The sequence below is a fragment of the Triturus cristatus genome, chromosome 11 (assembly GCF_964204655.1).
Source record: "Triturus cristatus chromosome 11, aTriCri1.1, whole genome shotgun sequence".
NCBI lineage: Eukaryota > Metazoa > Chordata > Amphibia > Caudata > Salamandridae > Triturus > Triturus cristatus.
The window spans coordinates 780,872,523-780,886,130 of NC_140594.1; the positions used below are offsets into that span (position 1 = coordinate 780,872,523).

Genomic DNA, 13,608 nt, shown 5'->3' on the forward strand with positions numbered 1-13,608 from the left:
CGGCAGAACAGAATTACTTGAAATTTGGCAAAGAGGTAGTCCTCAGGTCAGGCATGTGCCTTTTGCATATATGGTGTAAATCCGTTCAGTAGTTCCTGAGAAAATCAAAAGTAAAATCATATACATATCTGGGCGGAGCCTAACCACACATCTCATTGTGAGATCTGATTGGCTGTCAGCACTTCATCCAAGAAGTGTTGGCAGCCATCTTGGGACCAATATACATGATAGCACCTCATTAAAAAGCATTGCAGTTAATAGAAGGTTTTAAGACTTTAGTTACATTATAAATCATTTGTTGATGATACCATACTCATTTTAGGAATTGTAGTATGTTCTAAGGTGATTTTACCATGTGAAAAAGCCTTCTGCTGGGATATCATGAATCATGTTTGAGAGAAAACTATTTTCACATGCTTTTCCCACAGAGGTTTGGAAGGTGATCTATAAGCTAAACTGAGAGCATATTTTCTGTAAATTCACATTATCTTTCTCAGTCATGTGAGAATGAAGTCTGACATTCTCAGTAAAACATGTACATCCAACAAGGGCAGAGACTGTCAGTTGATTCCTTTGTGTTCTACTGCTCCTTCCCAGAGTGTTCCAAAAAACAACTAGAGCGCTAACAGTCTTTCTTATGACAAAAGTATGGCACACCTGAAGCCATCTTGATTGGAATAAAGTGGTAACATTTAAAACATTTAATTTAAAAAGGAACAAAATGAGAGGGTTCATTTTGCCATAGAATGTATGATTAGTGCTGCAGAAAGAAAAATTAGGGCACATTTTGAGTGACTTCTCAAACCCTCTTCTATTTCATTAAAGAATTCTGACATGCAGACTGAAACATGCACTTTCAATACCAGCAGCAGACTTCCCTGGTGAGCAGTAGCTTTACTACAGTGATCTAATGAGCAACTAGAGTGCTAACATTCTGAATTTATGGCAAATGTGTGACACATCTGAATGCCTTCTTCATTGAATCAAAGTAAAAAACTGACAGTATGCCTACTGAGGAGACTGCAGTAAATGAGGAAATTAGGAAACTTCATAACAAGTCTCCCAAGATGGCCACCAGAGACAAAAGAGCCCAAATGTAGCACAAATATCACCGAGATGTAGCCCAAGTATAGCCCAATGACAGAAATCCCAGAGTGTTGTAAAGAACAACTAGAGCGCTAACAGTCTTACTTATGACAAAGGTATGGCACACCTGCAGCCATCTTGATTGGAATAAAGTGGTAACATTTAAAACATTTAATTTGCAAAGGAACAAAATGAGGGGGTTCATTTTGCCATAGAAATTATGACTAGTGCTGCAGAATGAAAACTTAGGGCACATTTTGACTTCTCAAATCCTCGTCTATTTCATTAAAAAGTTCTGACATGCAGACTGAAACATGCACTTTGAATACCAGCAGCAGACTTCCCTGGTGAGCAGTAACTTTACTACAGTGATCTAATGAGGAACTAGAGTGCCACCATTCAGAATTTATGGCAAATGTGTCACATCTGAATGCCTTCTTGATGGAACCAAAGTAAACAAGCATTGAAAATGCAATAGGTCTTGTCCTCGTTTAACTTAAAGCAATTCTGTTTGTAATTAGGTGGCTTTTTAGCTTTGCTTTTATTAGTGTTTTTCAAAATTTCATGTAAATAACATGAAATAACGTTTCGCTGTTTGGCTTTCTCAAAGGCCGCACCTCGTAAGCAGTTCAAGTCTACGTGGCATTGCTGGTCTTGGAGTGCTCCCCAAACTGTTGGAAAACTGGGAGCTTGAATTTATACGCGGCATTTCCAGCCACTGGGGCAGCACCACCGCGATAATCAAAGCGGGCCAAGAAGTTGGGAATCTGCCCAGCACATTTTGGGGGACTGGTACCGGAATCAAGACTTACCAGCTCACGAGACTCATCACGAGCAAGCATCAGGAATCCCCTCTTGCCTGGCACCTATACAAGGTGAATTCATGCAACAACCGTGACTACACGTAACACAATGCGGTGGGAGAAGAATGAGCCTATCAGGAGGCAGCTTCTTTCAAACAAATGGTTGTGCATTTTGCTGGACATTAGAGGAGACCGGCCATTGAGAAAGCCAAACAGCGAAACGCGTCAGGCCGCACCTCGTAAGCAGTTCAAGTCTACGTGGCATTGCTGGTCCTGGAGTGCTCCCCAAACTGTTGGAAAACTGGGAGCTTGAATTTATACGCGGCATTTCCAGCCGCGGGGGCAGCACCACCGCGATAATCAAAGCGGGCCAAGAAGTTGGGAATCTGCCCAGCACATTTTGGGAGGACTGGTACCGGAATCAAGACTTACCAGCTCACGAGACTCATCACGAGCAAGCATCAGGAATCCCCTCTTGCCTGGCACCTATACAAGGTGAATCCATGCAACAACCGTGACTACACGTACCACAATGCAGTGGGAGAAGAATGAGCCTATCAGGAGGCAGCTTCTTTCAAACAAATGTTTGTGCATTTTGCTGGACATTAGAGGAGACCGGCCTTTGAGAAAGCCAAACAGCGAAACGCGTCAGGCCGCACCTCGTAAGCAGTTCAAGTCTACGTGGCATTGCTGGTCCTGGAGTGCTCCCCAAACTGTTGGAAAACTGGGAGCTTGAATTTATACGCGGCATTTCCAGCCGCGGGGGCAGCACCACCGCGATAATCAAAGCGGGCCAAGAAGTTGGGAATCTGCCCAGCACATTTTGGGAGGACTGGTACCGGAATCAAGACTTACCAGCTCACGAGACTCATCACGAGCAAGCATCAGGAATCCCCTCTTGCCTGGCACCTATACAAGGTGAATTCATGCAACAACCGTGACTACACATACCACAATGCGGTGGGAGAAGAATGAGCCTATCAGGAGGCAGCTTCTTTCCAACAAATGGTTGTGCATTTTGCTGGACATTAGAGGAGACCGGCCTTTGAGAAAGCCAAACAGCGAAACGCGTCAGGCCGCACCTCGTAATCAGTTCAAGTCTACGTGGCATTGCTGGTCCTGGAGTGCTCCCCAAACTGTTGGAAAACTGGGAGCTTGAATTTATACGCGGCATTTCCAGCCGCGGGGGCAGCACCACCGCGATAATCAAAGCGGGCCAAGAAGTTGGGAATCTGCCCAGCACATTTTGGGAGGACTGGTACCGGAATCAAGACTTACCAGCTCACGAGACTCATCATGAGCAAGCATCAGGAATCCCCTCTTGCCTGGCACCTATGCAAGGTGAATTCATGCAACAACCGTGACTACACGTACCACAATGCGGTGGGAGAAGAATGAGCCTATCAGGAGGCAGCTTCTTTCAAACAAATGGTTGTGCATTTTGCTGGACATTAGAGGAGACCGGCCTTTGAGAAGGCCAAACAGCGAAACGCGTCAGGCCGCACCTCGTAAGCAGTTCAAGTCTACGTGGCATTGCTGGTCCTGGAGTGCTCCCCAAACTGTTGGAAAACTGGGAGCTTGAATTTATACGCGGCATTTCCAGCCGCGGGGGCAGCACCACCGCGATAATCAAAGCGGGCCAAGATGTTGGGAATCTGCCCAGCACATTTTGGGAGGACTGGTACCGGAATCAAGACTTACCAGCTCACGAGACTCATCACGAGCAAGCATCAGGAATCCCCTCTTGCCTGGCACCTATACCAGGTGAATTCATGCAACAACCGTGACTACACGTACCACAATGCGGTGGGAGAAGAATGAGCCTATCAGGAGGCAGCTTCTTTCAAACAAATGGTTGTGCATTTTGCTGGACATTAGAGGAGACCGGCCTTTGAGAAAGCCAAACAGCGAAACGCGTCAGGCCGCACCTCGTAAGCAGTTCAAGTCTACGTGGCATTGCTGGTCCTGGAGTGCTCCCCAAACTGTTGGAAAACTGGGAGCTTGAATTTATACGCGGCATTTCCAGCCGCGGGGGCAGCACCACCGCGATAATCAAAGCGGGCCAAGAAGTTGGGAATCTGCCCAGCACATTTTGGGAGGACTGGTACCGGAATCAAGACTTACCAGCTCACGAGACTCATCACGAGCAAGCATCAGGAATCCCCTCTTGCCTGGCACCTATACAAGGTGAATTCATGCAACAACCGTGACTACACATACCACAATGCAGTGGGAGAAGAATGAGCCTATCAGGAGGCAGCTTCTTTCAAACAAATGGTTGTGCATTTTGCTGGACATTAGAGGAGACCGGCCTTTGAGAAAGCCAAACAGCGAAACGCGTCAGGCTGCACCTCGTAAGCAGTTCAAGTCTACGTGGCATTGCTGGTCCTGGAGTGCTCCCCAAACTGTTGGAAAACTGGGAGCTTGAATTTATACGCGGCATTTCCAGCCGCGGGGGCAGCACCACCGCGATAATCAAAGCGGGCCAAGAAGTTGGGAATCTGCCGAGCACATTTTGGGAGGACTGGTACCGGAATCAAGACTTACCAGCTCACGAGACTCATCACGAGCAAGCATCAGGAATCCCCTCTTGCCTGGCACCTATACAAGGTGAATTCATGCAACAACCGTGACTACACGTACCACAATGCGGTGGGAGAAGAATGAGCCTATCAGGAGGCAGCTTCTTTCAAACAAATGGTTGTGCATTTTGCTGGACATTAGAGGAGACCGGCCTTTGAGAAAGCCAAACAGCGAAACGCGTCAGGCCGCACCTCGTAAGCAGTTCAAGTCTACGTGGCATTGCTGGTCCTGGAGTGCTCCCCAAACTGTTGGAAAACTGGGAGCTTGAATTTATACGCGGCATTTCCAGCCGCGGGGGCAGCACCACCGCGATAATCAAAGCGGGCCAAGAAGTTGGGAATCTGCCCAGCACATTTTGGGAGGACTGGTACCGGAATCAAGACTTACCAGCTCACGAGACTCATCACGAGCAAGCATCAGGAATCCCCTCTTGCCTGGCACCTATACAAGGTGAATTCATGCAACAACCGTGACTACACGTACCACAATGCGGTGGGAGAAGAATGAGCCTATCAGGAGGCAGCTTCTTTCAAACAAATGGTTGTGCATTTTGCTGGACATTAGTGGAGACCGGCCTTTGAGAAAGCCAAACAGCGAAACGCGTCAGGCCGCACCTCGTAATCAGTTCAAGTCTACGTGGCATTGCTGGTCCTGGAGTGCTCCCCAAACTGTTGGAAAACTGGGAGCTTGAATTTATACGCGGCATTTCCAGCCGCGGGGGCAGCACCACCGCGATAATCAAAGCGGGCCAAGAAGTTGGGAATCTGCCCAGCACATTTTGGGAGGACTGGTACCGGAATCAAGACTTACCAGCTCACGAGACTCATCACGAGCAAGCATCAGGAATCCCCTCTTGCCTGGCACCTATACAAGGTGAATTCATGCAACAACCGTGACTACACGTACCACAATGCGGTGGGAGAAGAATGAGCCTATCAGGAGGCAGCTTCTTTCAAACAAATGGTTGTGCATTTTGCTGGACATTAGAGGAGACCGGCCTTTGAGAAAGCCAAACAGCGAAACGCGTCAGGCCGCACCTCGTAAGCAGTTCAAGTCTACGTGGCATTGCTGGTCCCGGAGTGCTCCCCAAACTGTTTGAAAACTGGGAGCTTGAATTTATACGCGGCATTTCCAGCCACGGGGGCAGCACCACCGCGATAATCAAAGCGGGCCAAGAAGTTGGGAATCTGCCCAGCACATTTTGGGAGGACTGGTACCGGAATCAAGACTTACCAGCTCACGAGACTCATCACGAGCAAGCATCAGGAATCCCCTCTTGCCTGGCACCTATACAAGGTGAATTCAGGCAACAACCGTGACTACACGTACCACAATGCGGTGGGAGAAGAATGAGCCTATCAGGAGGCAGCTTCTTTCAAACAAATGGTTTTGCATTTTGCTGGACATTAGAGGAGACCGGCCTTTGAGAAAGCCAAACAGCGAAACGCGTCAGGCCGCACCTCGTAAGCAGTTCAAGTTTACGTGGCATTGCTGGTCCTGGAGTGCTCCCCAAACTGTTGGAAAACTGGGAGCTTGAATATATATATATATATATATATATATATATATATATATATATATATATGCACTGAAAAAAACATAGTTTTCACACACATTATAGTTAGAAATTAGCATTTAAAAAACCTTTGAAATTCAATGAAAAAACCATAGGTTTCACACACGTTATAGTTAGGAATTAGCATTTAAAAAACCTTGGAAATTCACTGAAAAAACCATAGGTTTCACACATGTTATAGTTTGCTGGACATTTCACTCGTACAAAACCACTGAAATTCCCCCGTTATAGTTAGTTCAGCTAACTATAACTTGCGCGCCCGCAATCCACTGCTGATGACGTCACATATTACATCACTCATAACATGGTCAGTGACATCACTCATGACATCACTGATGACATCTCAAATGACATCACTGATGACATCACTGATGACGTCATCCATTGAGTATGTGTTTCTGAACAGTTTTAATATGTTTAATATATATAGGGAAAGGCCTGTTGAAGAATAAGTGGGTGTACAAGTGTGTAAATGGATGATTTTTTGTGGTGCGTAACTGACTCTATAAGTGAGTCATTAAATGTATCTTACTGCAGACTAGTGACTAAACGGTGTGAATGTCTGTATGTGTCTGTGTGTAGGTGTATAAGTGGCTGCATGGTTTTGTGAATAGCTATATGAGTGTCTATATGAGTTATTGATTGCTTGTCTGAGTATCTGTATGGGTTCCTGAGTGTTTGTGTGGGTAGGGTGTGTGTTACTCTGTGACTAGATGTGTGAGTGGGTGATTCAGTGGGTGCATGGTTTTAAGAGTGCATCTGTGATGAACTGTATGGTTGAGTGAGTGTATGTATGGGGTGTATTAGGGATTGAATGTATATCTCAGCGGTACATTTGTGACCAACTACATATGTGAAAGGCAGTATATATGCGTGTAAGAGTATATAAGTGGGTAGATGTGAGAGTGTGTGATTGTGAGAGTGACTGTATCGATGAGTGTGTGCTTGTATCAATGATTCTATAAGAGCGTAAGAATGTGGTACTATTTTTATGAGTAAGTGAACTTGAGTGTGTATAACCGCATAGGTGAGTAAATGGGAGTGTGATTATTTGCATGACTGACTAGGTGTGAGAGTACATCTATGGATGATTGGTGATGTGTGAGTGTCTATATAGGTGTATAAATGCATATGATAGTCTTGTATGGAGTGACTGTAAGTATGAGTGACTGTACAGGTGAATTAGTGGAGGTGTATGTAGACCTAAGAGTTAATAAGTGGGTATGTAGTTATTGGTATTGGAGTATCTATGGTTTTGAGAATGGAACTCTGAAATTTTGAGTCGGTGTATCAAAGGTATATTAGGGTGTGAGAAGATGCGGTAATTTATCACATGGATGACGTCATCAGTGATGTCATCAGTGATGTCATTTGAGATGTCATCAGTGATGTCATGAGTGATGTCACTGACCATGTTATGAGTGATGTAATATGTGACGTCATCAGCAGTGGATTGCGGGCGCGCGAGTTATAGTTATCTGAACTAACTATAACGGGGGAATTTCAATGGTTTTGTACGAGTGAAATGTCCAGCTAACTATAACATGTGTGAAACCTATGGTTTTTTCAGTGAATTTCCAAGGTTTTTTAAATGCTAATTCCTAACTATAACGTGTGTGAAACCTATGGTTTTTGCAGTGAATATATATATATATATATATATTCACTGAAAAAACCATAGGTTTCACACACGTTATAGTTAGGAATTAGCATTTAAAAAACCTTGCAAATTCAGTGAAAAAACCATAGGTTTCACACATGTTATAGTTAGCTGGTCATTTTACTGATAAAAAACCATTGAAATTCCCCCGTTATAGTTAGTGCAGGCAACTATAACTCACGCGACCGCAATCCTCTGCTGATGCTAATACTGTATTTAGACACTTATTTGCCCATGTCTTCTTCCATTAAATTTTAGCTATACATATATTACAAATATTTTTTTTTCATAAAGACACATATGTCATCAGCAGAGGATTGCGGTCGCGTGAGTTATAGTTGCCTGCACTAACTATAACGGGGGAATTTCAATGGTTTTTTATCAGTAAAATGACCAGCTAACTATAACATGTGTGAAACCTATGTTTTTTTCACTGAATTTGCAAGGTTTTTTAAATGCTAATTCCTAACTATAACGTGTGTGAAACCTATGGTTTTTTCAGTGAATTTGTACGGTTTTTTAAATGCTAAGTTACTTTACGCCATTCGTGGCGTGCGCGCCCACTTAACGCAGTTCGTTCCGTGCGCGCACGGTGCGCTTCGCGCACCGTGCGCGCACAGTGAGCACGCGGTGCGCTTCGCGCACCGCGCGCCCACTTTACGCAGTTAGTGCCGTGCACGCACGGTGGGCACGCGGTGCGCTACGCGCACCGCGTGCCCACGTTACGCTAGATGGGCCATGTACGCACGATGCGCTTCGCGCACTGTGCGCACATGGAGGACATATTATGCGCTTCGTTGTGAAAGGTAATCTTTTAATTTTTCTGTATCTTTGATTTGCCATGCACAATTGGGGTCCTTCGGCCACCATTTGCACACGGGGTGGGGAGAGTGTGGATAATTTTTTTTTTTTAAATAATTTTTACCGTACGCGTACGGTAAGCGTAATCGGCGAAATTTTCAAAAAAAATTAAATTGCCTATTTTGGCCTTGGGGGATCTTGGGGGACTCCTTCATCATGGCTAGGTGCTTAGGAGCTGTCTAAACAGCACCTTTACATGTTTTTGGCCTTTGTTTTTCAACACACCCTCAGAGTGCGAGAGAGAAAATGGCGGCCGCCGCTTCCTGGTTTCGACCGATTCGAATGTTTACTAAGATCTAACAGCCAATCAGATTCGCGCTTGCGCACGGCACCGTACGCGTACGGTAAGCTTACCGTAAGCGCACGGTAAGCGCACCGTAAGCTGGCTCAGATATATATATTGATTTAAATGCTATTTTCTCAGGAACTACTGAACAGATTTACACCAGACCTACAAAAGGCACTTCCTTGACCAGAGGACTACCTCTCTGCCAAATTTCAAGTAACTCTGTTCATCCGTTCGGGCTGTAGCTGTGTCTAAAGGTCCTATGGAAAAATGCATGGGAAAAACGCGTTTTGGGACCCCCCTTTTTTCTCAGCCCCCGCTTGACGAATCCCCCCGAGACTTTCAGGGTAGGAGCGGAGCGTAGCGCCCCACCTATTTTGAAAATTTCGCGAGGATTCGTCGACCGGCGCTAAAGTTATTCCAAATAGAATGTTGCGGTTTTCCTATGGAAACAGGGTCCTAACTATAACTACCTACTGGCGACCTCCAGTAGGTAATATATAGATATATAGATATATTTATATATATATATATATATATATATATTCTCCTTCGTTTCCCCACAGGGCTTCCTCGCGCACTCACGGAAAGGATACGGCGTTGTCACCAATTATTTCGTCAAGTTTCTTTATTTACAGCATGCCAATTAACAAACTCTACGCGTTTCAGTCCCAGCAGAGACCTTGTTCACGAGACTAGCAATAACTAAGACTTTTTTTCTGTTTTTAAACTCCCATCTAAACTAAAAGTGACATCACTTCCTTGATGGTGCAGCAAAGCATTCTGGTAATTGTAGTAAACAAAATCTTTCTCTAGCAATTGCTCAAACATTTGCATGCAATATTATATCCACATTTTGGTGGTCGACTCCGACCTTGTTCATAGAACATCAAATATTCGTACTCTGTTGATTGCAAACATAATTCTCATTAGCATATGCGATATCAATTGTTCACAATTGTATGATACCACTCGACATTGGGTTGATATTGTGATTACTTGAACTCCAGCTCTTTCCTTAATGCGAATATCCATGTATACCTCGCATGAGTTAAATTCAATTAGTTAAAGCCCTCCAGTGGGCCTTCATTCATCATATACCCCCTGATTACTTCGCATTTTTGTTCAATCATATCTATACAATGCTTCATGTACTGAGAAAGAGAAAATTCTTACATACAATTGCGCTGCTCCCAAGGTCACCCAAAATTATCCTAAACAAATTTAAACAACATTAAAACACCAAACTGAAAATGCGGAAGGTCAATATTAATGTCCCCATTTTCCTAGACATCAACTGGAGTCTTGTTTATGAGCAGATCACAAATGATAATGGAGTTCTTCGTCTTGGTTTAAACCATCTGGGTTCAGTGTTCTGACATTCAAGATGTATTTCGATTCTTTCTGCCTCAAAACCTTTTCTCGATCTCCTGCTCTCGGGTGTATTCCAACTGCTTCTATGGCATAAAATTTTAGATCTTTCCATTTTCCCTTGTGCTCCTTTTCCATGTGTTTGGCCACAGCATTGCTTCTGTCTGTGTTGATTGTGGCCCGTACATGTTCCAAAATACGTTTCTTTAGTTCGCATTTTGTGCTTCCCACGTATTTCAATGAGCAGGGGCATTCGATGATATAAATAACAAATTGGCTTTTACAATTGATCAACTGTTGGATCTTCCACATGCGTTTATTGGCCATCAGTACTTCCTTGGTATTCTGGGCAATTGCGCAGACTTTGCAACACGTGCATTTAAAGAAACCTTTGGGTTTGAGCCAAGTATCTTGTTTCTTTTGGTTTTTGAAATGGCTGTGGACCAATTGATCCCTTAGATTTTTTGCCCGTCTATACGTTATATTAGGGTGATCACCCACTATTGTTGCTGTGGTTGGATCCATACGTAAGATGTGCCAATTCCTACGCAATATTTTCATCAATTGCGCATTTTCCGTGGAGTGAGTTGTTATGAACCTTATTTTGTGTTCCTCATTTGTTTCCATTTGTTTTTCTTTTAACAGATCTGTTCTGTTAATGGCCGCTGTTCGTTGTAGGGAGGTTTGGATCATTTTGGAGCTGTCATTTCTTTTTCTGAATCTTATTATTGCTTGGTTTCGATGTTTCAACCATTCCTCTTCTTTCGAGCATATTCTTTTAATTCTGAGAAATTCCCCATAGGGAATATTTTTTATCAAACTTTTTTTGTGAAAACTTTCAGCATGTAAGACTGCATTTGTTGCGGTGTCTTTACGGTGTAGGGTTGTGTGCACTGTATTATCCATAATATAGATTTCAGTGTCTAAAAACAACACTCTCTGATCACTGATGTTGTATGTGAATTTTAGATTGAAGTCAGAATTGTTCAATACCTAAAAATACTCAGCAAATTCTTGTTTGGTTCCTTCCCAAATTATCAACAAATCGTCTATGTATCTGAACCAAGCTATGGTCTTATTGACATGAGTATCGTTTTCATTTCTCCATGCCCAGGTCTTCTCCCATAGACCCATGGTCAAGCAGGCATAAGATGGACTGAAAGAAAACCCCATAGCTGTGCCTTTTACTTGGCGAAAGATCTCTTCCCCAAACATGAAGGTATTTTGTTCAAGGCATATATGGATCATTTCCAATAGCATACTGTTGTGATCAGAAAATTGAATGTTTCTTTCCGCCAGAAAGTATTTGCAAGCTTTTAAGCCAATGTCATTCTGAATGTTGGAATATAATGATATGACATCCATTGTTATTAACTTGTATGTTGCTTGCCATGGAGTGTCCTGTAGATGTCTCAACAGGTCACCTGTATCCTGTAGGTACGAAGTCAGGCCTTTTACATATGGTAGTAAGAAAACATCCAAAACATTGGCCATAGGTTCTAATAAGGCTCCTTTTGCCGAAATTATTGGCCTTCCAGGGGGATGTGTTGGATTTGTATGTATTTTCGGAAGAAAATTTATAGTAGCCATTTTAGGATGTTCCATTTTGAGATATTTCACTTCATCCTCGTCCAGCAGTTTTAGTTTGCTCCAAACATCAAGTTTGGTGTCTAATTCCTCTTTCCATTTTTTCGTGGGGTTAGTATTCAGTTTTTCGTAATATTCTTTATTTCTCAATTGTAGATATGCTTCTTTGATGTATGCCTCTTTTTCCAGAATGATGACGTAAACAGAGGGCTGGGGGCAAGGGGGCAGGGCAGGAGCAGCAAGATAGCCATGGAGGTCAGGCAGGATGGGCACTAGAAGCAAGACACACCATGAAGAGCAACACTGAGACTGTGATGGCATACACACAGACCATGGAGGGAAGGTGGGAGGGGGTCAGGGGCAGCTAACTGACCACACAGGGAAGGTGGGAGGGGCCATGGCAGCACAGAAGACCATGCATGGCAAGTGGGAGGGTTAGTGGCAGCACAATGGCTATGATGGGCAAGAAGGAGGGTGCAGGGGCATGCACAAAGGACGATGGAGGATAGAAGGGAGGGTCAGGACCTGTGCACAGACAAGAAAGTTCAGGGGAAAGGGCCTCACAACAGACCGCACAGGGCAGGCAGGAGGAGCAGTTGCAGCACAACAGACCAGGGAGGGCAGAAGGGTGTGGCAGTACAATGGACCATGTAGGACAGGAGGAAGAGAATAGGGGCATGGCATGTGGACAGGCAGGGTGGAGGTGGCAGGGACAGGTTACAGTCATCTGACAATGCTAGGCGGGTGGGAGGGGAGTGGCAGCTCAACAGAACACTCAGAGTAGATAGGAGTGGCAGGTCCATGGAACATGGTGGGAAAAAAGGATGGAGCAGGGGCATGCACAAAGACATCGGAGGGCAGGGGGAAGGAGAATAGGGGCAGCAAGCTAAGCACAGAGTTTAAGCAGGAGGTCAATTATGGGGCATAGAATTGGGCAATGGAGGGCAGGAGGAGTGGACTGGTACATCATACTAAATTGAGGGCGGTGGCAGCACATCAGACCATGCATGGCAGGAGGGAAATTTAGTTCACGTCATTAATTAGGCCATGCAGATGCAAATCCCACGTGTATTACGGTCATTAATAAGGTTGATTAGTTATTTCCACATCACTCCAAACCATTAGTACGATTATGATTAATTAATTCATCTAATTAATAAAACGATAAGCAAAATGGGATGGGTATACACAAATTTTGCATAACCCGCTCCAGCAGCAGCACATCAGACCATGCATGGCAGGAGGGAGGAGGCTAGTCCATGGATTCAGACAACAGAGGATAGGGAGGAGGTGGATGGGGCAGCAAGCTAACTGTTCAGAGAAGGTGGGTATTAGGAACGTTATTGTTTTTAAAACGTGTGTCTGTGCGAACTACTTAAAATATTAACAAGTATGCATCATAATCTCACTTTTATTCAGGAAGAAGAGGACGTTTGTGATTGTGACTCCGGGCTCACTTGGCAGAAACACCCCCTGACCCTCCACCCCCTATCGCAAAATGTAATGCCAGTGAAAAGGGTAGGTGGACGCAATGTTATATAGAACATAGTCCTGAGAGCACAATTGAAAATGAAAACTAGATAGATATGGATCCCAGATTGTAATATGTATGGCATAGCACTGTGCGTTATAACATAGGCATCGAGGAAGGCACGTTAGATGGGGCAATATATTGAGTGCGAAGACGAGTGTGGCATGACATATTCACGGGGTGGTGTTACAGTGCACATGGGCTAGAGAGTGTCATAGCATATGCACTAGCTAGTGGAATACAACACAGAGGTGTGTGGCACTC

At 44.3% G+C, this 13,608-nt stretch overlaps 1 long non-coding RNA gene across 2 annotated transcripts in view; it reads left to right on the forward strand.

Annotated features, from left to right (window-relative positions):
* LOC146785425 (uncharacterized) overlaps nt 1-13,323 on the forward strand; it is a 556,360-nt gene extending 543,037 nt beyond the window's left edge. For both annotated transcript variants that reach the window (XR_014970407.1, XR_014970406.1), the window contains exons 3-4: nt 11,341-11,445; nt 13,233-13,323. This is a non-coding gene — a long non-coding RNA (uncharacterized LOC146785425). The remainder of the gene's footprint in view (nt 1-11,340; nt 11,446-13,232) is intronic.
* Nucleotides 13,324-13,608: the final 285 nt, after the last annotated feature.